Genomic DNA, 27,719 nt, shown 5'->3' with positions numbered 1-27,719 from the left:
GCAATGTCATCGGCATACGCCTATATACGCACTTCTTCATGCAAACGAGAACCTCGGATACTGCTGCTCTCGATAAGGCTGAGATAAAATGGTTCAATATACAAGCAGAAAAGCAATGGCGACAGGGGGCATGCCTTGACGTACAGAGCGTCGCACTTGGATGCGCTCACCCTCCTTCTTATTTACTATCAGGCGCTCGTGCGCCTCTTTACGCCATTGCGACTCCTTTGAAAATAACTGAGCCCACATTTCAATGCTCTAAAATTGATAACAAGACATCATACGGCACCTTGTCGAAAGCTTTCTCTAGGTCAAGCTGGAGCATGGCAACACTCTCATGCAAGGCGTCGCAACACTCCAGCAGAGACCGTGCCTTGTGGATATTAGTATAATATGGTTCGGCCTTTAATGCCGCAGGCCTGATGCGGTCCTGCTAATTCTTCCATTACGACCGTCCCGTCGATAGCTCAGTTGAAAATTCTAGCTAAAAGGCTGAAACTGAGCTATCGACGGAACGGTCGTTTCTCGCCGAGTGGCCTCTGGCAATTTGTTCTGAATGCCTACGTTAAGGAATGCTGTGCGTTTCTTTCTCGCTCCACTGTAAACTAGTTCAACCCCAGCATGGCGTCATCGTCCAGTCGAAAGTCAGGTTATTATCAGTGTAGCTTTTTTTAGTGATTGGAAAGTCAGTTTGATGCTCATGGCCAACCTCTTCTACAACTTCAATATACAAGGCTTTTCCATTTTTTCTCAAAAGCGTGCATTGAACTTTGCACTAAAATTGATTCCTAGCATATGAACGGCATTAAACGGGTAAAGAAAGAGGATGATCTAAAAAGTGGATCCTACTGCGTGCCCTTCGTTCTCTCGAGAGGTCCACATTGCTTGTAAGCAGCGGCAACGCAATTTATCACCGACAGTCGTGAAACAGTGGAAATGTAATGTGAACAAAGCTTCGTTGTAGAATGCTGCATATGCCTCATTAGTCTTCCTAATACTAACGGCATAGGGTCTCATACGTGATGAAACTTCTATCAGCGGGTTGGCGTAGTTGGAGGAAACCATATAATTGAGTAAAGGCTTGCTATCTATAAGATAAAAGAGCGGCAGTCTCCGGTCAGGGGTTCTGAGCACCTGCTGGAATACAGATTATACAACCGCTTTCATCAGATGCAGCACGCGCCTGACGATTAAAAGGCTAATCGTTACTTCGTGATTACTTAACCTTGCTATAAAATGTCATCGTCAAGTGTTGATGTTTTAGGATAGGTCATGTAAAGATGTGAGAAGACTTTAGCAGAACTGTGTCATATTGAAAACAAGCGTTACAAAAGTACCCCCCCCCCCCCGCCTGTTTCGAAATATAACAACTTGAAAAACACTGAGTATATGTTATAATATTGACACATGCCATTCAAAGACGACGAAGGTTTGAACGGGCGATTCGGAAAAGACGACGAAGCAATACGGTGCTGCGCTTTTGTGCTGCCTTGACTGGGTACTGTCGTGCTGCAAGGTCGCTTGCAATCTCAGTGGGCCGTTCTGCATTCCGAGGGTAGAGGCCCTCCGAGGCGAAACCCCGCATGTTGACGCGGCGGTACGGGCACGCCCGGTAAAGGTGACTGGCTTCACCGCAATGATAGCACAGGGGCCGACGATCCCGGGGCTGCCATACTTGACTTCTACGGGGTGGCTGGTAGATTGGCGGAGGGGAGTATCGAGGCTGCATGCGGCTCCATGCGAGGTGCTCCATGCGGGGACCCTGCGGCTCCATTGCTGGAGCTGCGGCGTTGATACTATGGTCTGGTGGGGGAGCCTTACTCAGGACGGACGCGTAGGTGGGCCTCGCGTCAAACGTCTGGTGAGGAACGCGCTGCTGGGGAACAACGTCAGCAACTTGCTGAGCTGCCATACGCACCTCGTCCCGGACGACTTCAGCCAATGAAGGAAAAGATGCTGTGCTGCAAGGCATCCGGAGCGCTTGCAGTTCCTCCCGCACGACCGAACGGATGAGATTGCGTAATGAGTCCATGTCACTGCCGACATGTACAGGGGGTGCGTCGGACCCAATGATGTTCACGTCACGGTTGTACTGACGGGCTCGGTGTTGCAGCGTTGTCTCCATGGTCGCTGCCTCGCTGAGAAACTCCGCCACAGTGCGTGGTGGACTGCGCACCAGTCCCGCGAAAAGTTCTTGCTTAACGCCCCGCATCAGGTGACGCAGCTTCTTATCTTCTGACATTTGTGGGTCTGCACGGTTGAAAAGGCGTGTCATGTCCTCAAAGAACATACGCACGCTCTCGTTCTGGCGCTGAATGCGTGAGTGTAGCGCAGCTTCTGCTCGCTCCCGGCGGTCGGCGCTAGGAAACGTGGCTTTGAAATCACGACAGAAGGCTGCCCAGGATGGGAAGGAAGCCTCATGGTTTTCAAACCATGTCCGTGCAGACTCTTCAAGAGCGAAGAACACGTTGTGGAGCTTACGCTCATCAGTCCACCCGTTGTAACGAGCAACTCGCTCGTAGTTCTCAAGCCAGTCCTCGGCGTCCTCGAACACGTCGCCATGAAAAGAGGGGGGTGTTCGCGGCTGATGACACAGAATGTGGGTGGGAAGCCTGCTCTCAGATGTCATTGCAGCAGGTTCTACGGCCGTCTGAGGGTGCGTCGTCCTGGTAGCGGCCGGAAGGGGTCCAAATTCAGGGGGCTCCCCACGTAGGCGGCGGCCGAGGCGTTGATGTACGGGGGTAAGCTCCGTATTGACAGGTTGATTATGCAGGACTGGATCGATACCTGGCTATTCCTCCACCAGATTTGTAACGTAACGTTACAGAGAAGGTGCTCTGGCACTCTGGCACCGAAGAACACCAACAGCCAGTCAAGGCAGCACAAAAGCGCAGCACCGTATTGCTTCGTCGTCTTTTCCGAATCGCCCGTTCAAACCTTCGTCGTCTTTGAATGGCATGTGTCACCCCGCATGGAGCAACTCGCATGGAGCCGCATGCAGCCTCGATACTCCCCTCCGCCAATCTACCAGCCACCCCGTAGAAGTCAAGTATGGCGTAACGTAACGTTACAGAGAAGGTGCTCTGGCACTCTGGCACCGAAGAACACCAACAGCCAGTCAAGGCAGCACAAAAGCGCAGCACCGTATTGCTTCGTCGTCTTTTCCGAATCGCCCGTTCAAACCTTCGTCGTCTTTGAATGGCATGTGTCAATATATTCTCCTCTAGAGAGAGAGAGAGAGAGAGAGAAAACATTTATTGCTCTAAAAAGTTTCTGGTTTTAGCGGCGGGCCGATGTCTTCATATCTTCGGCCTTTTCACAAGGTCGGCGCCCCTATTCCAGGGCACCACTGAGTCTTGCTGCTTCGCAGGCGTGCCGCACCAGCGCCCTTTGGGCCGTGAGCTCGTTGCTGGTCAGCAGACCCTCCCATTGTTTCGCACTCGGGTTATTTAGTTTGTGGAAGGCTCTGTTTCGTTCGCATTCCCATGTGATGTGGTATAGTGTGGGGGTTGCCCCGCACCACAGACATGTGTTCCTGTATTGTGTAGGGAACATCTTGTGTAGTATGCATAGATTGTGGAATGTCCCTGCTAGCAGTCTCCGCCAGCAGACCGCCTCGTGCTGTGTTAATAATGTGTGGGGTGGTGGGTATTTGAATCTCCGCCCTCTGTGGCAGTTTAGTATTTCTGTATACGTTAGTTCCACCGTTATGGGGTCCTCCAGGGCTTCTGACTGCCCTGCTCGGTTCGTGATCTCGCGAACTAGGCTGTCTACCCTCGAGTTACCCTCTATCCCGGTGTGTGCCGGTATCCAGAAAATCCTGTGTCTTAAAGTCTTATTTGGAAGCCTTGCTTCGAGGAGGATGCTCAGCGCTTCCTTGCTTATTTTGCCCCGTGTGTAGTTCCTGCATGCTGCTTTGGAGTCTGTTAGGATTATGGGAGACTTGTTCCTACGGTAATCTTCGGCGGCCGCTAGAGCCACGGCAGCCTCCTCCCCCTCCGTTACCGTACAGTTTCTTAACGTCGCACTGCTGATTGGTTCCCCCATGTGGTCTACCACTGCTGCCGCGACTCTGAACTTTCTGGTCCTGCGGTCCCATGGGCATAGGGCCGCGTCTGTGTATACCGTATTTTCCATTGTGGCTAGGTTCCGCTGCACATAGTCTGCCCTGGCCTGCCTTCTAGCGGCGTGGGGGTTGGGATCCATGTTTCTCGGAAGGGGGCTGACATCCAGTGTTTGACGGACCTCGTCTGGAATGGTGGCTGTTCTATCTACGATCCCTTCTACGTCGTGTCCCAATCTCTCTTGGAGCTTGCGGCCGGTGACTGTCTGTTGGAGCCTGACTATTTGCGCACTTAGCTGGGCGTCCGTTAGTTCTTCGAATGTGTTGTTTAGGTCCATTTGTAGCAGCTTTTCATTTGATGTGTTTTTTGGTAGGGGGAGTGCCGTCTTGTACGCTATTCTCAGCAGCGCCTCCGTCTGTTCTTTGTCTTTCTTGGTCATGCGGTGGTATGGCAACGAGTACGTGACTCTGGTGACTATCAGGCTTTCGACGAGCTTGATCATGTCGCTTTCCTTCATCTCGCTTCTGTTCTGCGATACCCTCTTTATCATGCGGCCTACTTGTTCTGTTGACGTCTTGAGTAGACTGATTGTGTGGGTACATCTTCTGCTTCCTTGGATCCACATGCCTAGGATGCGTATCTTGTCACTTTCTGGTATATTTTGGCCTTCTAACCTTACTGTCAGGTCCACCATGGTGGGGTTGGACCCTACCCTAAGAAGTTCCGACTTCTCCGTGGCACAGGTTAGGCCCCTTTCTCTCACGTACTCTTCTACACATGTTGCTGCTTCCTGCAGCATCTCTTGCTTTTGTCCTAGCGAGCCTCGATTCGTCCAGACCGTAATGTCGTCGGCGTACATTGCGTGCTGGATGCCATCGATCTTGCTGAGTTTTCTGGCCAGTCCGATCATCGCAATGTTGAAGAGCAGTGGTGAGATTACGGATCCTTGCGGCGTGCCCTTTCGTGGGGTGGTGAAGGTGTCGCTTCGCAGGTCTCCCAACCTCACTGTCGCTGTGCGTTCTGATAGGAAGGATCTTACGTAGTCGTGGGTCCTCCTTCCGCAATTGGCGTTGTTTAGGCCTTCCATGATGGCTTCGTGGCTAACATTGTCGAAGGCCCCTTTGATGTCCAGGGCCATGATAATGTTTTCGCCAGTTCTGGGTGCCGTGTCTATGATTTCTTCCTTGATCTGAAGTAGGACGTCTTGCGTTGACAGGTTCGCACGGAAGCCGAATATGCTGTGCGGGTACTGCTCCTCGGCTTCTAGATGTTGTTCCTGGTGACGATTCTCTCGTACAATTTGCCAAGGCACGACGTGAGGGAAATGGGTCTCAGGTTCTCTATCTGAAGCTTCTTGCCGGGCTTGGGTATCATAACCACGACAGCGTGCTTCCACTCCTTCGGGACCATCCCCTCTGCCCACAGCATGTTGAGGTACACCGTGAGCTGGTCGATTGCCTCGTCGCTGAGGTTGCGAATCAAGGCGTTCTTGATCTTGTCTGCGCCGGCTGCTGTATTTCGTGTTGTCGCTCTTATCGCCGCCTGGACTTCCTCTCTCGTGATCGGCCTGTCTATTGCAGGATTGTCCGCCCCTTGGTACTCCCCGTCGTAGCCCTGGAGGTTGTCCTTTCCGTGGCATTTGATGCGGACTGCTTCTAGCAGTTCTTCGTCTGTTCCGTCGTACTGATGGACCAATTTCTGAATTGCCTTGCCACTTTTTGTTTTTGTCTTGGTTGGGTCCATGAGGGCCTTTAGTATGCGCCACGTGTTGGCCGTGCTGAGCGTGCCGTTCAGTGAGCTGCTGAACTGCTGCCATCCCTACCTGGACAGTTGTGTTGCGTACTCCTCTGCCTTTATCGTGATTTCCGCGATCCTCTTTTTGAGTTTTTTATTTAGCTTTTGCTTTTTCTAGCGTTTGGTGAGCCCGCGTCTTGCCTCCAATAGCCCGAGCAGCCGCTTGTCCACCTCCGGTACTTGTTCTGTTCTATCTATTTCTTTCGTATAGAGTTCTTGTATTTGTTTCAGTTGTTGGCCCCACTCCTCCACGGAAGTGCTTTCCCCTTTTAGTTGTTCACAGTGTTTGCGGAAGGCGTCCCAGTTGGTAAGGTGGGCCGTTCAGATCTTCTTCTTTACGTTGGCTGCTTTAATTGTCGTTCTTAGTATGTAGTGGTCACTGCCTAGGTCTTCCAGCAGATTTTCTCACTCGGCCTGCTTTGTTCCTTTAATATAGGTGAGGTCAGGGCAGGTATCTGGACTCACACTGTTACCTCGCCTAGTCGGTTGATTTTCGTCCGTTAGGAGGTCACAGTTTATGCTTTCCGCCGCCACGCATATCTGTTTCCCCTTTCTCTCTGTTTTTTGGCATCCCCAGCTCGCGCTTCTTGCGTTGAAGTCACCCGCGATTACTAAGGTGTTCTTCTTGGCTAGTTTATTTGCTTCCGAAAAGAGCTTGCTGAAATCACCACCCTTTTGTTTTGGGGGGCTGTAAAGGTTAACTACGAAGGTGCTCTTTGCCTTGTGCTTCTTTTTGGGTATAATTTCTGTTATTATATGTTCTATCTGTGTGCCCTCAATCTCTTTGTGTGCTATGGTGACCAGCTTATTGCTGATGAGGGTAGCGACGCGTCCTTTTCCTGACATGTGTATCCCTTCAGGGTGGGTGTGGTGTTAGTCTCCTGTAGCATGATGATGTCCGGAGCTGTGTGTCTGGTATTGATGAACTGCTGGAGGAGTCCCTGCTTGCGCCGGTTTCCCCTGCAGTTCCACTGCCATGTATCTAATTGGTTCTGTCCTGCCATGCTGCGTCACTGCTTTTTCCACTTTGGTTTTCTGCCCCGAATCTTCTTTCATTAAAAAGCCTGTCCCTGGCGTCGTTTGTGGTTTTTTGTGTTTTTTGGCTTTTAACGTATGTTCGGAAATTCTGATCTTGTAGTGCTACTTTCTGCTGCAATTGCATCAGTTGGTTTTGCATCATACTCATAAAATTTGCCAATTTGCTCTCTAAGATTTGTGGTTGTTGTGTGTGCTGCTCCAAGGGCTGTTCCGGCGCTTGCGGGGCCGGGTTCATTATTTGCGGGGGCGAACACTGTCTCTGGAGCTGCATTTCCCTTATGAGGTCATCTATTCTTTTTTTAAGTTTCCGCGTTTCCTCTCGGCAGAGTTCGAGCTCCTTCTTAAGTGCCCTATTCTCCTCAGCGAGTTTCTTTTCATTGTTTGTTTGATTTTGTTTTCCCGAGTGCGAAAAAAGTGATTTGGGAGGGCCTGCTCCCCAGCTCACCTTCACTCCACCTTTCTTCTGTTGTTGCTTTTGTTGTCCCGGGTCTCCGCTTTGCTTTACCAGGGGTGGGTAGGACTCGTCTCTGGTCCGACTCTGGCCCCGGCTCTGGCTCCGCGACCGGCTTCTGGACGGGCTCGCCTCATCCCGGGCCTGGCTCCCGGTCCGCTCCGAGCTGAACCACCTTGGTCCACGTCTTCCCTTTCGGTTCCGCCTCCGGCTTTGTCGCTGTGTGGGCCCGCCTCGTGTGGGTCCTCCTCGCAGCTCTTCGGCCGTCTTGAGCCGGTGCTTGCACTCCCTCGTGCCGGCTGCGTGATCGCCTCCGCAGACCAGGCACTTGGTTGTGCATGAGTGTCCTTCCATTGGATTCTGCGTTTCGCAGAGTCTGCAGGCCTTGCTTCCCGGGTTGGGGCAGACGTCCGATCTGTGTCCTTGCTGACAGCAGATATAGCAAATCTGCCGCGTCGGGCGGTATGGGTAGCACCACATCTCTCCTCCGTAGTATAGTACTTGTCTTGGTGTGGTGGGTCCGTCAGACGTGATGACGGATGAACTTGACTTTCCAAGCATCCGGGCGCTGTGGATCTTGACTCCCTGCGTCCGCACCCTTAGGTTGGCTTTGAGTTCGGCAGATGATGTCCCCGGTTCTATACCGTGGATCATGCCTCTCTGAGTGCCTTCGGGGGCTGCTACGTAGGCGTTGACTTCATACGCTCTGTTGTCAAACGTAAGATGGGTAATACGTCTTACGTTCTGGGCCGTATCTTCATCGTCTGTGCTGACTATGATGATAATCGAACCGTTTCGTAGTCTTATAATTATGTCTTCGCTCTTGCACTTTGCACCGGTCGCTGCGACAACGGCTCGGGCGGCTTGATGGGTTTGTAGCGATCGTATCACGAGGCCCCTCGGTCTCAGGATCACCTTGAAGTCGTCTTTCGGGAGCGGCGGCAATCTTGGGCCTGGCCGGCGCGCCGCTTCCTTCTTGTCTTGCTACAGCGAAGCTGGCGTTCCAGCTGCCGTCGAGGCGCCCCCCGGCGTTTTCGCACCTAATTCCGCTTGGGCGGGTGGCGGGAGATCTCCGGGATTTTTTCGTTCCTTGCGGGGTTTCCTCTTGCGTTTCGATCTGGCTAATTCCCAATTTTGGTCATCTTCCTGCTCGATTTCGCTCTGCGAGCCCTACGGGCCCAACATGGCGACCTCGTTTGGCGCGAAAATCGCAGCGTTTCCCGCCTCAGCCGCTGGCCGAGTGCTGACGTGGCAATCTTCTTCTATCTCCTGGGTTTCCATGAAATCTTTTGGTGATGCTTCTGATGCCCTCTCAGTGTTGGGTCGGTTGTCGAGGTAGAGGGCCGTCGCCATCGCCGTCGTCGCTCGTGACGAGGCCGGAGAGTCCTCGAACGCCCGTTGTCGCGCTAGGCCTAACGAGGCTTAGCTCGCACCCCGCCGCTTGGCAAACGCAAAGTCCGGTAGAAAACCCAAAAATGGGCCCACCTCTTCGAATTTGCTGTCCAAGTGGTCCGCTTCTGTTCCTCTTCAAGCTCCAACAAGAATTTTGGAGATCCGTTGAGATGATCGGGCCTGGCTGGTCGAAATTTGCGGAGCTCATGCGAAGCACGTCCGCTCCCTCGAGCTACCGCAGTGCCTCCTCCTCCTCTAGAAGAAAGCCAGGACCTCGAGGAATGCTGTATGACGACGAGGGGACTGCTCCTATAGGTCTGCGAGTGTGCTCAAGACCCAGAATGGCGCCAAACACAGGAAATTCACTCTCGTAATTTCCTTTACCCATGGAATGCTTTTCTATGCTGGAACTACTGTCGCTCGTTAATTCTGATACGAATTTTCAGCAACTAATATCACTTCCGCACGAAGTGGCCAGGACTAAATTATGTCAAATAATATATATTTATGCGAAAAATGTATCCATATTGGTCAGTATCTAGCATAGAATAAGAGAAAGTAGATTTCTACCCAGTGTTAAGGAGCTCTGAACAATAGAATTTAGAGGCAACCTCAGTACGCAACCCTTATTAAGTGCTCTTTCATTCTATTTTGACAATCGACATGTGAGTGGGGAGGGGGCTCTGTGAGGAAAGGGCTGCCGTGTACTAAAGTGTGCCGTCTAGTCACTCTGATATGAAACGCACACTGTACAAAGTGAGGCACTTACGTCAAAAAGCGAGAGCGAGCACCAGAAAGCTTATAAAGATTGGAAAGTGATTACATTTCTTATTCGGGCGTCCATGGGTGCGTCCATGGGTGTGCAACTCTGCTCGCACAATGCGATGTTTTTCTATTACCTCTAACCGGCGCGGGTGTAGCTCAGATGGAAAACTGGGCAAAATGACTTGATATTACTCGTAAACAGTGGCAGTGGCACGTCCTTGCGTTCTTTGCCGGTTATACTGCTTTCATGATAATGCAGGCAGTAAAGAAATAAAATGGAGGTGTAGTTCAGATGATTTTTTTGTACTTCAGGCCACCAATGTGAAACAGATGTAGAATCGTGGGCTCTAAAGGAGCAGCGACAGCGGCCATTGCCGACACGGAAACAGGCTATAGATGTGAAAGATCATTAAAATGCCGGTGTAAGATGAATACACCATTATTTTGCTACAGCTGATCACCGGACGTATTTGCAACATCGTTTTTCTTCATGGTAACATGCGAGTGCGACCATTTGTTTCGAAGGTTTTTGAGACAGCCCGGCCAAGACTAGTACTCTTCAAGACGTGATGGCACTGAGGGCGTACTAATGAATCACGTCTGGGAAGTAGCCTTCATTAGCGAGGAGGCAATCAAGCCTCTTCTTGTTTCATAGGAACTACAAGTAGAAGCCCGTCAAAACATCATTATTCATGGGGAATAGCATCTGGAGTGGATGTTGCATGGCGTGGAAGACGAAGATATCAAGACGGCCTTCGCAGCTTTAGGTAAAGTTACCGAGGTAACTCGAGATCGCTGGTGAGTTCAGGGTGTCCTCGAGAAAAGTTCGACGACAAGAGTTGTGCTCTTATAGCTGAATACAGGCATGAAATTGGGCGATCTCCTTCACCAGAAACGCGTCGCGTGATATCCCTCGATCGTTGTTGCACCCTGGAGACCAATGCAATGTTTTCACTGCCGCGGCACGGGCCACATCCGCAGGAAATGCAAGGTCCTGCGATGTTCTCAAGGCAGACAGTTCGAGCATGCTGACGCCGACTGCCTGAGTACCTATGTAGCGGCAACAGGATTCACGCTAAGGACGGAGCCAGCAGATATGATTGCAGTGAAAGAGTTGGGGGAGCTTTCAAGGGTGCCGGAGGAGTGGAAGGGGCGGAAGGACAGGCAGCAATAAGGGTTCTGCGCATCCTGCAAGAAAAGACGACGAGAGGCTGGCAGCCAGGAGATCCAGCCTACAGTAAGAGCCTCACATGGGACGGCAGAGAAGTCGTCGAAGGAGAATGAAAGCCCACCGGTAGACGAGTCGTCAACAGTAATGGACAGCGTCGCCGTGACGTGAACGGACAACGGCAGCGCATCCAGTGCGTCCTGCCCGATGAAACGCACGCACCCACAGCCCGGTAATGACGGAGACAAGGCCGCTGTTATGAACACCGAGACAACAACTGTAAAGCACCCCTGAACGGCGACCATCTTACAAGCCGCGGCCAAATGTGCGACAGAAAGATCTAACGCCAAACCGCCAACGCCGAAGCGGTACGCTCGTTCCCCCGTTCTACCGGTGGGAACGGAGGCGTCTACCGCCATGCAGCCCCTTCTGAATTCTATACGATTTATGTTTCCCATAGACCCCAATGTTCGTCAGATTCGCCCAAGTATAACTTATTTCTCTATAAGCCATCGCCCTCAATCACAAAAAGTGTCCGCACTGACTCCCCCCTAGTTGAGAGTTTATGCAAGATGGGAATATGCTGTATGTGATAGAATATCCCAACAAAGGGCAAAATCGCTAGTTAATGCTCTGTAGATGTTTCCCAAGGCCACCGCACCGGGATCTGCTGCCCAACATTAAGTTTGGAATTTCCGTAGTGTATTTCAGTAGTGCGGCAGTGATTAAACGATAGCGAACGTATTTTGTGATTGCCTTCAGTTTGAGCGAAAGCGTGCCTTCCTGGCTCCTACGCTTCGCCGCTAGGGCTTTCGCCCTCTCAGAAGCTAAGATGCTGGGCCCTTGGACGATACCATCATCAGCAAGGACAGCAGGTAAGGTGATTTTTAAGGTATTAAAGGACTGTAGAGTTCTACACTTTAAGTGTGCTCCCTCTGCCCAATTTTACAACAGACCTCTGGGCATGTGATGAACAACTTGCCTTGCCGCTCTTTTTTTCCTTTTTTCTCTCTTTGTTCTCCTCTGCACGTGCAGGGTAGTCTAATGGGAATCGCATAGTTAACCTCCCTGTCTTTCTATTCTTCTATGCTCTCTCTCTCTCTCTCTCCGTAGCTGGGTCTCCCCACACTTCTCCTTCGATGGCGGTGATTGTCCTAACGGTGTGTTGAATGCGGCTTATTCTGTAAAAGTATTCGTAGTTATGATGATATACTCATAGTATCAGTACAAGTGATGACAAATGTAAAAGACAAGTATCGTATATAGTGCTCGTAGTTGCACCAGCATTCGGGAGACAATATTCGTGTCTTTCAAGATGGAGACTGGATATTGTGAACATGTTTAGGATGGCTCCGCGAGTTCGAGAACGAAAGAAATCCTGGGGACATATCAGCCGTGTCTTATGCTGGAATCAAAGCCTATATTTTGCTTGCGTAGTGCTTTAGGAGCTCGTGAGGTCATTTTACTATAATGGGGAGAACGATCGTTGCAGTTGTCATTTCTGTCCATTTCCTGTGCAACCACTGATAGCATGCTTACCGTAACAGCCTTCCTAGAATTAGCAGTGCAGCGTCAAAAGAAATGTTTTATTCTGCGAACTAAAGCATAGAGCTGGATGGTTGGTCATTATCAAGTCAACTCACAAATGACTTCATTAGTTCAAAGAAGGACGGGACGGCGGAGGATAAACGTTTTGTGCTGCGTAAGGTGGTAGTAAGAATGGACCCTTCGCATATGAAACACCGTATGAAATAAAATACATGACGCCGGTGATGAAAAACAAAAATGTCTGTGGAGGTGCTGGGTATCTATCCAATGCCTCTCGCATGCCAAGCGAGCGCTCTACCATCAGAGCTACACCCCCAGACACTCTCGGAATGATAACGAGACCACGCCAAGAGCGGGAAGTAGATAGGTAAAAGGTTTAGGTCGCATTTCACCAATTGAAGCAGCTCGGATAACCTGGTTGCGACCAGAATCTTGAGTAGCGTTCAAGCGTAACTGTTTGAGCGTTTAGACTTTCACTTGTATTTGTGGGAAATTGGACTTAACGGCGAGTCTTGAATGGCAAAGGTCCGGTAGAAAGTGTGAGAGTTCATCTTATTAACCAAAAGAGTGAATACACAAAATATAGTTATAGGTTTTAGGGTTCCAACCAATGTATGCAATAAAACGAGATCATAATGTCTTACTGAGGAAAGATGGATATATTAAGTAAACACATGTGTTTATACCCTGCCACCAACACAAGTTCAAAATATCAACTAGGGACAGAAAAGTTTTCGCTGTTTCTGAAAGGCGCAAAACATAGGAGTAAAAATTACATTATAATCCCGATTATTCTACAAGCTGGATCCTATGAACTGTAGCATTTGTTGGCCGTAATTGGCTAGTATAATTGGAAGGAGGAGCTGAGGCTGTGTGGGGTGCGTGGCAAGTGATGAAGAGGTAGTTGTAAATATAATGCGTTGGTAATGATTTAACAAATTAGGTAAGCGATAATATATGTTGCCAGGTTGTGTACATTTAGCACTCCGCATGCTGCAGATGCCTGATTGAAACCTTCTCACGGAATATTTTGGGCCACAGTCTGAACGCCTTTTTTTCTGGTAGGCCTGCGATGGGGTTAAATGCGATGAAGGCGAGTACCTGCGCTCATAAACTGCGCACAACCATGCACTATCAGGCTCGGGACAGTTGGCGGCACAATGTAAACGTTGTAAGGATAACTGGGCTCTGATATATAGAATCAGACAAGGGTGATTTTTCAAGTCCAGACCAGAAGGAACGGGAAATACTGAACACTTTCTCATTTGCATGGAACCCAGTTGTGCATAAGCAAGCCATACTTATCTTTACTATTCTTGAACCGGAAGATTCATTTGCATACGCAATGTGAACGTCTGTATAAATGATTTGCCTATATATTGAATGTGTCCGGAATAATGCCAAGTTGATGTCTAGCGTTCGTGGTGTCCGCCTGTCTCTCTTCTTCCCTTGTCATTAGCTCTAGTTGCCATGTGCCTTGAACTAATTATGGTAATTTGCCTTCTATCTCGGAAAGGGAACTCTGGAATATCGTGGAAACGATACGCATCACAAGGTCACCTGGTTATAATGGCACCAGAGTCGCGGATGTTATTGTAAATTTTGATAAATGAATACTCCTTTACATCATTAATGAAACCCTGAAAACAGGCCTGATTTGTGGAAAGCTCAGAACTAGTTTAGTAAGACTACTTCTTAAGAATTAATAATGTAATACTTACGATAAGAGCAGAGCAGTAGCGATCCTTTATTCAATAGCCTGCATTCTTGAAAAAAAAAAAGTCGTTCATGGTCATATGGTAGCAGTCTGATAAAAATAGGGCTCATTGAGCCGCGTATTATACGGCTTTAATTCAGGTCAGAGTAGTGTTCACCGTTTAGAATCATTTTAATGAACTCGTTTGGTTTGAACTGGGTATATACAATATTGTCCTAACACTTTTTAGTAACCTTGAGAAGGCGTTTGAAGCAATTAATAATCAAGTTCTACTTGATAAAATAGAGTTATAGTTGGCTTCAGAGTGCCGTACAGAACGTTTTGTTTTACGATTATTTCACAGACAAAAATGTGTAAAGAAATTGTGGATGTTACGGTAAGTTATTAGATATTAAATCTGGTGCATTCCAAAGGCCGGCTGTGAAACTCCTTTCATTTAATAACCAAATATAGAGTCAGCCACTATGCCACTTCTATCCAAACAATGCTTGTATATAGACGGCATTGCCCTTGTACTGCCTGCGGCATCGTATAACGATTTCGGGCGCTGAATACAAACAAATACAAAACGCTTTCTTTCATAATTTGCCCGTAATAAGCTATCTATAAAAGGAAAAGAAAAAAACATTATATTCCTCCACATGCCATATAAAGGCATGCTGACTTCAAAACAAATTTCCTTGCATAATACTTGCTATGGAAGTTGTTCAAATGTCCCCACTCTGCTAGTTGACTGCACAAAAAACTGAGGCATGACATTCGACAGCACGTTATCATGACATAATCACATAGGAGAGGTAGCCAAACAATTAATAACGATATGTGCACTCATATACTCCCTTAGCTCGTCATATGATGCACGTACAACAAAAATGTTTCACAAAAGATTAGATACGTCGATACTACGATATGGTCTCACTCTACCATAATTCCACTTCCGCTTCCACCACTTCCACCTCCGCTTACAAATTAGATGGTATAAAGAGTGCCTTACGGAGAACAGCTTCTCGTCTCTCCTATGGTATTAAGCTTCACAGTAGCAGCATATCACTTAGCATGAATATTATCTTTGGGAAGAAGTTTTTTATTTAAAATTTTGTATAAGAACTGCTTTTATGTATCTTTCAAACTCAAGAATATCCAAAACGCTGCCTTTACGCCATGCAGAAAAGAATAATTGTTTTCCGTGTTTATTCTAACGAAAAAAAAAAAAGAGTTTTTATATACCTTCCAGCTACAATAAGCTTGAAATAAATACGTCGCTCGTCTCTTTCCGGAAGAATTAGTAAGTACATTCCGAAATTTGTGCAATATGGCTGAATGTTTATGGTTCACTTGCGCTCCTTAATTCTGGAATATTTGTTAACTAGTAATAAATATTGTGAGTTTGTTATACAGAAGGCGTACGTTGTTTTGAAACCCCAGAGAATGTCTCGTAAATTGTTTTTTTTTTTTCATTTTGTAGGTTAGCGTTTTTCACGTTTTTTTCCTATTCATGTATTTGTATCAATCCTACTTTGAACATTTTGTTAATTTTGTGCACAGCTCGGAACCTATGCATGAAGCTGTACTGCCCGGCTTCGTTCACAAGTCTGTGCGCTTGAGTGGGCTTGTTATCTTGTGCATTTTTACCAATTATTATTATTATTATTATTATTATTATTATTATTATTATTATTATTATTATTATTATTATTATTATTACTATTATTATTATTATTATTATTATTATTATTATTATTATTATTATTATTATTATTATTATTATTATTATTATTATTATTATTATTATTATTATTATTATTATTATTATATCCCCGCTTCTGCATTCTCACTCTCTCTGGACAGAATGCAGAGACTTTTTAATTCTCTTTACCCTCATGTTGATGTCTTCGGAAACTCGCTTTCTTCATTTTTTTTTTTTGGAAGATCGTAACGTCATATTCTGAATGGTTCTTTTTTTTCACATACTACTTCCTCTTTCAAGTCATTTGTGTTTACTTCATGCATGCTTTTACTCCTGGTTACATTTTTCTATGTTCTGAAAATTGCTTCAAATCTGCTTTTATTGATATTTGCACTAAAATGTGTATTCATATCTGATCCTTTTTATCGCTTTTAGTGATTTATGTATTGCATTTGATAGTATTTTGTTATTTCCTCTTTTGGATGTATTTTACGTTATGTTTTTCAAGACATCTTTCTGCTTATTTTCATTATATACATGTCTCACTTTTTTTCCATGTAATATGCTATTTGAAACTTCTTTTTGTCTTCTCTCTGCATATGTAATACTTGCGTGTGCATATTTTATGTTTATTTGTGCTGCATCAATAAGGCCATATGGTTGTTCCTGTGCAATAAGAATAAATATTGATGGTTATTATTATTATTTGCCAGTAGTTAGTTTTGAGGTGCCAAAGCGATGATTGTAGGCACCAGAACAAACGTCTCCAGGCAATAACGCTTTTGTGAAAACACCCCAAGCGGTTTGTGAATGCTGAGCATCCAGACTAAAGCATGAAATGTTTTGTACTGCTACCAGTGTTGGCTGTTAATTTTTAATCGCAACATTTCTTGCCGTCCATGTCAGGCGATCTAAGTGCATGGCTTCCATTTCAAATGAGCTTGCCGTGGGGAGTCTCTACGGTATCTTTCCTAAGTCCTTTCTCTTGCGAAATGTTGCACAGAACCAGTTCGCTTGCAAAGTGTGGTTTTTGCTTTTCAGGTGTATTTGAGCCCTGCCTGAGAGGGAGCTGGCGAAACTTGGAAATGTTCCCACTCCTTCCGTCGGCGCCGTGGCTTAGTTGGTTAAAGCGCCTGTCTAGTAAACAGGAGATCGTGAGTTCGAATCTCGCCGGTGCCTGGTTACATTTTTGCTTTCTTTGCACCTGGCGGCTCGTTATTTCCCTTCTGTGTCGGACTGGCCGAAACAAAACAAGAGTACATATGAATGCTGTGCTTCCGACTGCACGGACGACGTAGAGGCCGTCCGATATGGCGATGGATTTCTTTTCTTTATTCTTGTATTCTAATTATAATTGGTTCATTTTCTACTAACTCCAACCGTATGTCTCTAAGCTTAATGGATAGATGGATGAAATATAGGAGCGTCCCCTTTGAATCGGGGTGGTAGCAGTTGCTATCATGCTCATTTTCCCCCGCTATATCTTAATTATTGTTTTAGACTGGTTAACTATACCATCATTCTATTTGTTGAATTTATTTTTCTACGATACTAACATTTTGTCACTTCTCTGCTTTTAAGCCACCAATCTATAAATCGTTTTTTGCTAGCTTCCACCGCAGGCAAATTCACCGGCCACTGGTATCTCTAAACAATAGAGCTTCAGGAAGAGTGACTGCGCCTTCATCGACTTCCGGATGGACACCATTACATTCGAGTATAATATGGTCAATTGTTTCAGTGGAGTTACCACATACAGCACATGCGTCATCTAAACTTCTTTTTGTAGCTAAATGTTCTAAGGTACCCTTATCTAGCTTCAAAAATTAGGGCACTGCCTCTTAAGTTATCAAAGAAAGCTTCCTTCCTTATCTGCATTTTCCACTTTCGGTATCATTCCACACTGTTTCTTTTCCATCAAATTTATCAAATCTTTACCTTCTTTCTTTTTCACCTGTTGCTTAACGCTCTTTATTTCTTCGTCCATGTGACCAGCATTCTTACTGGTTAATTTCCTAGTTCTTTTCCTCCATTGTGAGTCAACGCTTTTTAGGTATAGGTATATAAATACTATAGCTCACATCAGTTACTGTCCAATTCCTTCAGTCGTTCCTCATATATTTTACTCTGAGCTGCCCGTACTTCAAATGATGCCCAGCCCATATCTCCCTGTACCGCCTGATTTGTGGTTTTGGCGTGAGCACCTAGTACTAATCGCCCGACGGCTCTCTGATTTATTTCTAATGTCGACTGTACCTCTGATTTTAGGCACAAAACCGCATTTCCGAAAATACGCCCGGGCACCATAATTCCTTTTTTAATACCCCTAAAACCTCACACCTGGTGTATCACCAAAATGCCCTATGCTTCATTATCCCGGCATTTCCTAGCCCTTTCGCCTTAAGTGATTGCTCATGCTTTTCAATGTATGTCAATCCTTCGTTTACCCATACCTCGAGATGTTTATATTCTGCTACTCTGGGTATTTCATGGCCTTGTATTTTAAGACCTTGATCAGTTGAGCCGTTGAAAATCATCAGACCCGACGTAACTGCGCTGAAACTGAAGCCTAGAGCGTCCCCTTCGTATCGGCAAAACTTAACTAGAGTTTGCAATTCTTCCTGTGTCTCTGCTAGGAGCGCAATATCGTCTGCATACATCAAACCGGGGAGGCGCTGCTCTACCGCCTTTCCACCTAATCTATATGACAGGTTAAAACCTAGGTTACTGTCTTGTATCCTCCGTTCCAGGTTTATCATTCAAAGCGCGAACAGCTTAAGCTCCGCCTGAACAACGTTGTCGTTGGCAGTACTTGGAGGTGACATCGAGAGCAGTGCAGATAGCAAAAGTCGATTGCAGGGGGAAACCGTAGAGCGTTCCTCCATTCATATTTCCCATGTGAGTCAATGCCATGGTTGGACAGTTTTTCTCTGCTGAGAAGCGTTCCCCTGAGTGGATGCAGGTGTACTCGTACAAAGTTCTTACGTACCGTCATTCGTCGAGCGACACTTTCCGAGTAAGCAGTTAACGTTTGTCCCAAAACAAAACCTTTTAGAGTGGAGCACTGTGTGTTCACTGATTATACGTTTTATAAAATACAAATGCAGCTGTACGGAGCCCGGGAAATCCTTTAAATACAACTCCAAGGTTCATCTCCTAATATATATAAAAAGCTTACTTAATGAGTGAAAAAATTGCTGTTCCTTTTTTCTTGCACTAGAATATAGATTAAGCTACAGGATATGTTTAGATCGTATTGAATACTTTTGAGCTAAATTGCATTAAACTGACCAGCGAAAAGAGCGAAGAAAAATGAACCCAAATCCAATAAATGCGACATATTCTCTGCTTAAGTGAGGAGCGGGACACTGAGAAGGGCGAGGGTAGATTTGAAATGTTTAAAATACTCAGTATTTATTTGGCCAGTGCAAAACTGTACAGTACATTCGGTCTTCATAATAGATCTTGCGAGATGTTTTTGTAAAATATGACAAGGGGTCAAGACTGTCTAGCATATTTTCATTTTTGGTTAAAATTCTCCCACATGTCGCCAAACACAAAGGCTTCCTAACTGTCTGCATTGACTTCGAGGTCGAGGAAATTAATCCAACACCTCAATTACCCTATACCTCATGTTTATGTTTGAATAAAGGTAAATGTTTTCGCTTAGCTTTCGTCACTGTCACTGCAACTGGTGAACGAGTAGCTTTTGAGTTAAACATCAGAAATGAACCTGCTTCTGGCAATAGTCGTCCGCCTTAACTTGGGTAAAGCTAAGCTCTCTGCATCAGAGACAGAAAATACACAACATCCATTTCTATGGATTTGTTTGTGGGGTTTAACGTCCCAAAGCGACTGAGGCTATGAGAGACGCCGTAGCGGAGGACTCCGGAAATTTCGGCCACCTGGGGTTCTTCAACGTGCACTGACATCGCACAGCACACGGGCACTCTGCTTTTCGCCTCCATCGAAAAGTGGCCGCCGAGGCCGGATTCGATCCCGCGTCATATCTATGGATTTGCGGCAACGCAGCATGAAAAAAATGTTTTTTTTTTCCTTTTTTGCTACGAACATCTCTATAAATTTCCACCACGGGTGCTGCTGAAGCAGCGTACTGAGAAAAAGGTAGACACATTTATTATTTTTTGAGCAAGTAGGTTTGTTCGGAAATGTTTGAGAAAATGGCGCACGGGGATAGCATTTTCGTGGCGCAAAAGAATGGTTGTAAAGCTTACGCAACTTCTTCGTGAGCACTTTTTAAAAAGACCTAATATGTTTTCCGTTTTGCACCTGCAATGTCAGGACAACAAACCTTAAAAGATATGCCAGTTCACTCGACAAAAGAATATCCTCCGTCGAGCCGGATTCGAACCAGCGACCTATGGATGTCCGCAGTAAGAGAACCTCTACAGTCCACCGCTCTACCAACTGAGCTATCGACGGTTTTTTTTGTTTATTTCCTGACCGTGGACGTACAGAAAAAAGATACATATGACATCAATAACATGACAAAATAAAAGATCAAGCATTGACTAAAAGGTTCAGCCTTCCTTAGCTGAAGTTGTCGGATTAAATATCCCTCATATGTGACAACCCTTCAAAACTAACTAACCATTCTGGCCTGGCTCTAATCCTAAAGCTTTCTGTTCGTCCACATATGCCCGTATGCTCTCTCTAAAGAGCTGTCTCGCTGAACGTGCATCGACGTCACCGTGCTCTACAGCCATTCTGCTTTTCCATATGCTGTGGAGAGCCAGTAGCATCAAAAGATCCAACGGTGTATCATTGTTCGCTTCTACTGGCAAGAATCGGATACCATGTGGGCTTATGGGTAGTTCTTTTTTAAGCATCCTCTGGAGCACGTCCCATAAAAATACGGCATCCCAGCATTCGAGAAACACGTGTTCAATCGTCTCCTCTTTCCTGCATATTATGCAGTGGACACCCCAGGGTACAAAAAGCCCTTTCTGATCCTTCCATTTCTTTACCTCTAATGTTCCAGTGCGCAACTTAAAAAAGAACGTTTTCACCCCTGCCGGCACCATCATCCTCTTCACTCTTTTAAGAACATTTTTGCCCACTGTGGACGAGTACACAGCTCTGTACAACGGTTCTGGAAGCACCACATCGCACAAGTCTTTATACAGTTTTTTCCGGTTTACACTCCACAAATAGTCTAAAGCAAACCGCACCATCAAGAACCTGTACGCCAAGACCATTTCCCTTAGATACCCGTGGACACCACCTGACATGCGGTCAGAAGAAACGACAATTCCCGGGAGAGCTTGACACAGGCGTAACTGACAGACCGTACGAAGAAATGGATTTTTTACATTCCCCAAGAACATGAGACGATTGACTAACTGGCGCAGAAACAGATGTGCCAAACCAAGCCCTCCGTCCTTCACCCGGCGGAAGAGATTTGTCCGACTTGTCCGTTCCCACGAAGACCCCCACACAAAAACGGCAACGATACGATGCATCTTTTGGACATTTGCTCTTGAACAATATAACACTTGAAGCACATACCAAACTTTTGTCACTAAAACAAATTACAAATCGTGGCCTTAGCAAACACCGACCACTGCCATCCGTTCCATTTGTCCACTCTATCTTTCAATTTACCGACTTGGTTTTTCCAGTATGGGTCACTGTCCCGATACGATTCAAGAGGGGCACCAAGGTAGCTGACAGGGTTGGTAACAAATTTCATGTTAGCGAAAATGCCTGGGGTCGCTGGCCAGTCACCATGCCAGAAGCCCAGGCACTTGTCCCAGTTAACAGCACTGCCGCTTACAGCGCAAAAATCTTTTACAGTTTTCACAACTTCTACGATGCTTTCGTAGTCTACACAAAACATCGCGACATCATTGGCATAAGCCAAAAGCTTCACTTCTACTAAATGCAGCTTGAAGCCCCGCACTTTCTCATGCTTGATAATGCTTAAACATAAAGGTTCAAGATAGATACAAAAGAGAAGAGGTGAAAGGGGGCATCCTTGACGAACTGAGCGTTGAACAGCAATACTGTCACCAACAGATTTGTTCACAATTAGCCTAGTTGTACAAGCACTGTACAACAGCCAATTAAGGAACACAAGAGCTCTGTATAAGACAATCAAAGATATCAAAGGAAGCTTCTGTGCTAAGCTGGGCGTGATAAAGGACAAACGAGGCAAGGACCTCACTGAAGCTTCAGAGATAAAGAAGAGGTGGCAGGAATACACAGAAGAAGTGTACAAAAAGGACCCGGATGTGCAAACCCAACATAGGCCGGTTGTGATTACTGATCTCGAGCCGGGCATCCTGAAGAGTGAAGTTGAATGGGCCTTAGCCAGCCTTGCTAAGAACAAAGCTAGCGGAATTGATGGTATTCCAGCTGAGTTGCTTCAAAACCTCAACCACGACGCTGTTAACACACTGCATACATTATGTCAAAAGATTTGGACAACCCTGCAGTGGCCACAGGATTGGAGGAGGTCAGTTTACATCCCCATTCCAAAGAAAGGCAGTGCCAAAGATTGTTCCAACTACCGCACGATCGCGCTTATTTCGCATGCTAGCAAGGTGATGTTAAAAATTCTGCAAGGTAGGCTGCAGCAGCATGTGGATCGGGAGCTTCCGGACGTGCAAGCTGGGTTTCGCAAGGGCAGAGGAACTAGAGACCAAGTTGCCAACCTTCGCTGGATCATGGAAAAGCAAGAGAGTTCCAGAAACCCATCTACTTCTGCTTTATTGATTATGCGAAAGCGTTTGACTGCGTAGATCACAGCAGATTGGGGCAAGCTCTCCAAGAGATGGGAGTTCCAATTCACCTCATCTGTCTCCTCAGGAACCTTTATGAAGGGCAAGAGGCCACAGTCAGAACTGGGCATGGTCTTACTGATTGGTTTCCGATTGAGAAAGGGGTGAGGCAAGGCTGCATACTGTCGCCCTGCCTATTTAACCTATATGCTGAGTGCATCATGAGAAAGGCCGGTCTGGACGAGTCTTCAGCTGGAGTGAAGATTGCTGGAAAACGTATCAACAACCTTAGATATGCGGATGATACCACTTTAATGGCAGAAAGTGAAGTGGAACTCAAGAGACTTCTGATGCGCGTACAAGAAGAGAGTGAGAAGTTTGGGCTTAAACTGAACATTAAAAAGACGAAGATCATGGCGTCTTGCCCTATCAAGTCCTGGAGCATCAATGGACAAGAAGTGGAAGCTGTGACAGATTTTCTGTTCTTGGGCGCCAAGATTACCTCGGAAGGAGACTGCAGCCATGAAATTAGGAGACGCCTGCTTCTGGGAAAGAGAGCAATGGTTAGCCTTGACCGCCTAGTAAAGAGCAGAGACATTAGTCTGCCAACCAAGATCCGTATAACCCGTGCTATGGTCTTTCCAGTTGTGATGTATGGATGCGAGAGTTGGACTGTGAAAAAAGCTGACCGCCGAAGAATTGACGCGTTTGAATTGCGGTGCTGGCGAAGAATCTTAAGAGTTCCTTGGACTGCCAGATGATCAAATCAGTCGATATTGTCGACCATAAACCCTGACTGCTCATTGGAGGGTCAAATTCTAAAGTTAAAGCTCAGCTACTTTGGTCATCTGATGAGAAGAGAGGAGTCGCTGGAGAAAGATTTGATGTTGGGAAAGGTTGAGGGTCGCCGGAGAAGGGGTAGGCAGCGAACGCGATGGTTAGATGGCATTCTCGAGGCATTGCAGATGAAGCTATGTGATGTTAAGAAGATAGTGAGAGACCGGAAAGCGTGGCGTGACATGGTCCATAGGGTCACGAAGAGTCGGACACGACTGAACGCCTGAACTGAACAAGCACTGTAAGCCATAGCCTTTCCTTCTCTGATGACGCATCCGACCTTGACATAGTCTAATATACACAAAAGTAAGTCGTGGGGCACTCTATCAAAAGCCTTTTCGAGATCTATTTGGAGCATTGCTACTCCAAGTCGATCAGCATCGCAACATTTAAGAATGGCCCTCGCGATGTGAATGTTCGTAAAAATGGACCTGTCTTTAATAACGCATGTTTGGTGGTCTCAAACAATATCTTTAATAACTGTTTGCAGTCTTTTAGCTAGTATTTTCATTGAAATTTTATAGTCGACATTGGTTAAACTAATCGGCCGGTAAGAGGTAACACTGCGTAATTGACCTCGGTCCTCCGTTTTGGGAATTAGCACTGTATGAGAAGATGCAAAGGACGGCGGCAGCACATTAAGCTCATATGCTTCATTATACACTTTTTCCAGTACCGGCGAGAGAAAATCCTGGAAAGCTTTATAAAATGCGGCGCTAAGTCCATCAGGCCCAGGCGATTTGCCGGGGTTCAGATTCCCTATAGCGCATTTCAGTTCGTCCTCCGTGATGGGGGTCTCTAGCACACGTGTCGTCTTTTCGTCAAGTTGTGGCATTAAAGGTTAATAAACTCTCTTGAAACTCTCGATATCAACTGCACACCGTACGAACTGCTGACGATAATGCTCGAAGAAAGCTTGCTGGATTTCCTTCTTTTCGTTGGTAATGGTCCCTTGGTATTCAATTTCATCTATCTGATTCCTTCGAGCGTGCCACTTTTCTGTGCCTAACGCCCTTTTTGTCGGACCTTCCCCCCTTATCAGCCGTTCGGCTCTAGCTCTGACAAGGGCACCGCGATATCGGTCAACGTCGAGTAGTTCAAGCTTGCCCTTAAGGGCTCGTATGTCGTCTATGAACAAACCGGGGTTATTGCTTTCCACATCGATTAGACGCTGTAGATTCACGTGAAGGGACCTTTCTTCGACCCATTCTTCTCTGGCTATAGCGCTAGATCTTTCCAATGCGGTCATTTTGACATTCTGTTTAAAAACCTCCCATTTAGCCCCTAACTTTGTTACGCCTTTGTCATTCATATTTGCTATATGCCTTTCAACGTCAGATTGGAAACTGTCATCAGATAATAATTTTGAGTTTAACTTCCACATTTGCCAGTCAAATCCTGACTTTTAGTTTTGTTCCCAGCGATAGTGACGGTGACCAAGCAGTGATCGATGAACGATACTGGCTTAACATGGTATTCGTGGCATACAGGCACCAGATAAAGAGATATGTACATCCCATCGAGTCGAGCGTGGCTAGAAGCCTGGAAATGAGTGAACTGAGCAGCTCGCCCACCCTCCAAACATCCAGCCACATCAACAAGGTTAAACTCATTTACCAATTCTGCGAGAACACAGGTGCTGGCATCACTATGCGGCCTTCTACTCGTTTTATCTGATGCGGAGAGTACACAATTGAAGTCTCCCATTATCACAGTTAGCCTTTCAGAGTTGCAATACTGACGAATACCTTCAAAGAAATCGCGCTTTTCACCGACGTTGTTCGGTGCATAAACACAAATGATGCGCCATTCGTATGAATACAGCACGAGATCGCAAACAACGAAGCGGCCATACGCACAAGTCGTGACAGCTTGAATTGTGACACCAAGGCACTGACGCAAAAACAGCACACAACCAGGCGCTGCACCAACTGCATGACTTACAACGGCATTGTATCTTGAAGTAAAACAGCTAACCATTCGCCCGGTTTCTTCTTCACCATCAACTTCAGTTTCCTGAATCGCGATGACGTCTAGCTCTAGCTCGCTAACCAAACGAAACAGTTGATTTTGCTTGCGCCTTGCTGCGAGCCCTCGAACATTAATAGTCGCGAATCTAATGGCTTTGTCTAGACGAATCATTGCTGATGAACGAATACCCGGGAGCATGGTCATACCTTTAGTGATGTCTGTGGCCGAGCACCCCGCCATGGTGGCAGGTGTCAAGTCTGAGGTGGGAGCGGTGCTGCCACCCCTCTTTTCTCTGATAACAAGTTCGGCCTAGGCCGAAAGGACGCCCGCCGTACCGGCGCGGAAGTCTTTGTCGGCGGTCCTTCGACGTCTGCGTTCTCGTGACCTGGGCCGGCTTGCACGATAAAGTCCGAGCTAAGTCCAGACTTAAATGGTGTCTTTAGAAAGACCAAGCTTATTTAAGACGGCTCGTGTTCCGAACGTCGAACGCTTCGGGTTCATGTTCACCAGAGTGGCTTCCCAGAACGGCCTCAGCAACCACTTGGGGCATTTTTCCTCGTAACACAATCTTAAGCCGCAAAAAGCAATGGCACGGATTTTACACAACGCAAAATTGACGGAATGTGTACAGGGTCGTCCACTTTAAGTGCGAACACGGCTCCGCGTGGCCGCGCTCCGCGAAGCGCCAGCGGATCCGGCGCGTTCGCGCATCGAAGCAAAGCCGCGCAGGCGCACAGGGGCCCGGGGGAGGAGCTTCGTGTCGTCTGCTACAGCGCTGGCGCGCACCTCGCTTGCATTGCTGGAAAGCAGACGACACGAAGCTCCTCCCCCGGGCCCCTGCGCGCCTGCGCGGCTTTGCTTCGATGCGCGAACGCGCCGGATCCGCTGGCGCTCCGCGGAGTGCGGCCACGCGGAACCGTGTTCGCACTTAGAGTGGACGACCCTGTACATCTTACAGCAGGGACAGTGCCAGCGCATCCCTGTATTTCCCTAATTTCTCTACTTAGACACCTGGCGTCCTTGTGTCTTAACCAAGACAGCACTACAGTCGTAATCATACAAGCGACTTATTCAAGTCAGGACTGAAGCCCAGTCTTGACTCCAGTCTTGAGCGTCCATGCTAGTGGCCTATTCTTTAGACTCCAGTTAAGTCTGGACTTAGCTAAGACAGTCTTAAGATTGTTTTGTGCCAGCGGGCCCTGGTGTTCGGTCCTCCGTGTCGTCGCGTGTCCGCTTCGCTACCGCTGCCGAGTTCGCTGCCTCAGATTCGACCATGCTGTCTGTCTCGCGAATGAATACTGTGTTGTGACTGACCTCCGTGTCCCCAGTTGAGTTGCTGCTGCTGGCCACCTTAGCGGCCGCGACGCCGACGGAACACGCTTGAAAATTCTTGACACCCTGCTCCTTGACCTCGTCCGCGTTTGGGAAGGGGGGAGTGACCGTTGTTTCTGCTGAGGTGGTGCCCGTCTCCTTAGCTGCTTCTTCCGCATCCGCCTCGTCCATGAGGTGTTCCGACATGTCGTTCCTCACGGGCCCTGCGACGTTTGCATACGTGTTTACACACTGCGGTTCGTCGTGGCCAAAACGACGACAACGAGCGCAGCGCGGAACCTGGCACTCCTTCCGGATGTGACCCGTCGTCTTGCAGCGAAGGCACAGGGGAGCCCTGCCCGGAACGACGACGAGCGCTGGCTCACCGGCAACTCGCAGCTGGTGTGGGATGTCGTCAATTTTCACCCCTGTCTTCAGCTTTAGGGACACGGTGCGCGTAGTTGACCCTTTGTCGGTGACGCCTTGTGCGCGCAACCTTTCCCTTGCGATGTCAGACACCGTCCCATACGGCAACAGTGCGGCTCACACGTCTTCGTCAGGTACGCCATGCAACAGCCAGTGAATCTTTAACCGGACGCCCTGGTGGTTGGGGTCGACGATTACACAGCGATGGCCCTTCACTTTCATATCACTAACAGCGAGCAGCTTACGTGTGGTCTCGGCGTCTTTAAACGTCACTACCCAAAAGTGGTTCATTTGGTACGCCCCCAGGGCGACCACCTCTGGGAACAATCCAAAACGAACCAACGCGTCCCTGAAGTCTTCAACTCGGTACGGTCGAGCCTTCACATCACCATGCATGAAAAACAGTATTAAGCACAATGCGCCCGGTTGGCAAACTTGGCAGAATCACCTGATACTCGTCAGCCGAAACGTCAAAAAACTTGTTTCCGCGGCCGGCCTGGGCCGCTGATACCGCTCCTGACGAGCCAGCCATCCCGCGTCCGCTTCGCTCGAAAGCCGGAAGTGGAATGACTTAGCTATCGACGGAATGGTCGTTTCCTTTCCACAACGTAAAACATTAAATTAGGTAATAAATACTCAAGTTTAAAAATGCGTTTCCTGATGGCAAGAGCCCAGGAATGGCTTTGCTGATAATTTTCAACTATTATCTACCTTATGGCGTTAGTTTTTGAGCAAGTAGGTTTGTTTGTAAATGTTTGAGAAAATGACGCACGGGGATAGCATTTTCGTGGCGCAAAAGAATGGTTG

At 47.2% G+C, this 27,719-nt stretch overlaps 2 non-coding genes and 1 pseudogene across 2 annotated transcripts; 1 reads left to right on the top strand and 2 right to left on the bottom strand.

Moving 5' to 3' along the window:
- Positions 1-8,971: 8,971 nt before the first annotated feature.
- LOC146174760 (uncharacterized) lies at positions 8,972-27,444 on the bottom strand (annotated as a pseudogene).
- TRNAT-AGU (transfer RNA threonine (anticodon AGU)) lies at positions 16,730-16,803 on the top strand. Its single transcript has one exon. It is a non-coding gene; the product is annotated as a tRNA-Thr (tRNA).
- Positions 19,976-20,067, bottom strand: TRNAY-GUA (transfer RNA tyrosine (anticodon GUA)). Its single transcript is given in 2 exon segments — positions 19,976-20,011; positions 20,031-20,067. It is a non-coding gene; the product is annotated as a tRNA-Tyr (tRNA).
- Positions 27,445-27,719: the final 275 nt, after the last annotated feature.

The sequence above is a fragment of the Amblyomma maculatum genome, chromosome 11 (assembly GCF_055883805.1).
Source record: "Amblyomma maculatum isolate TAMU_Amacu chromosome 11, ASM5588380v1, whole genome shotgun sequence".
In the NCBI taxonomy this organism is placed as follows: domain Eukaryota; kingdom Metazoa; phylum Arthropoda; class Arachnida; order Ixodida; family Ixodidae; genus Amblyomma; species Amblyomma maculatum.
The sequence above is the reverse complement of the archived record's forward strand: the minus strand, read 5'-3'. Positions and strand labels throughout refer to the sequence as shown.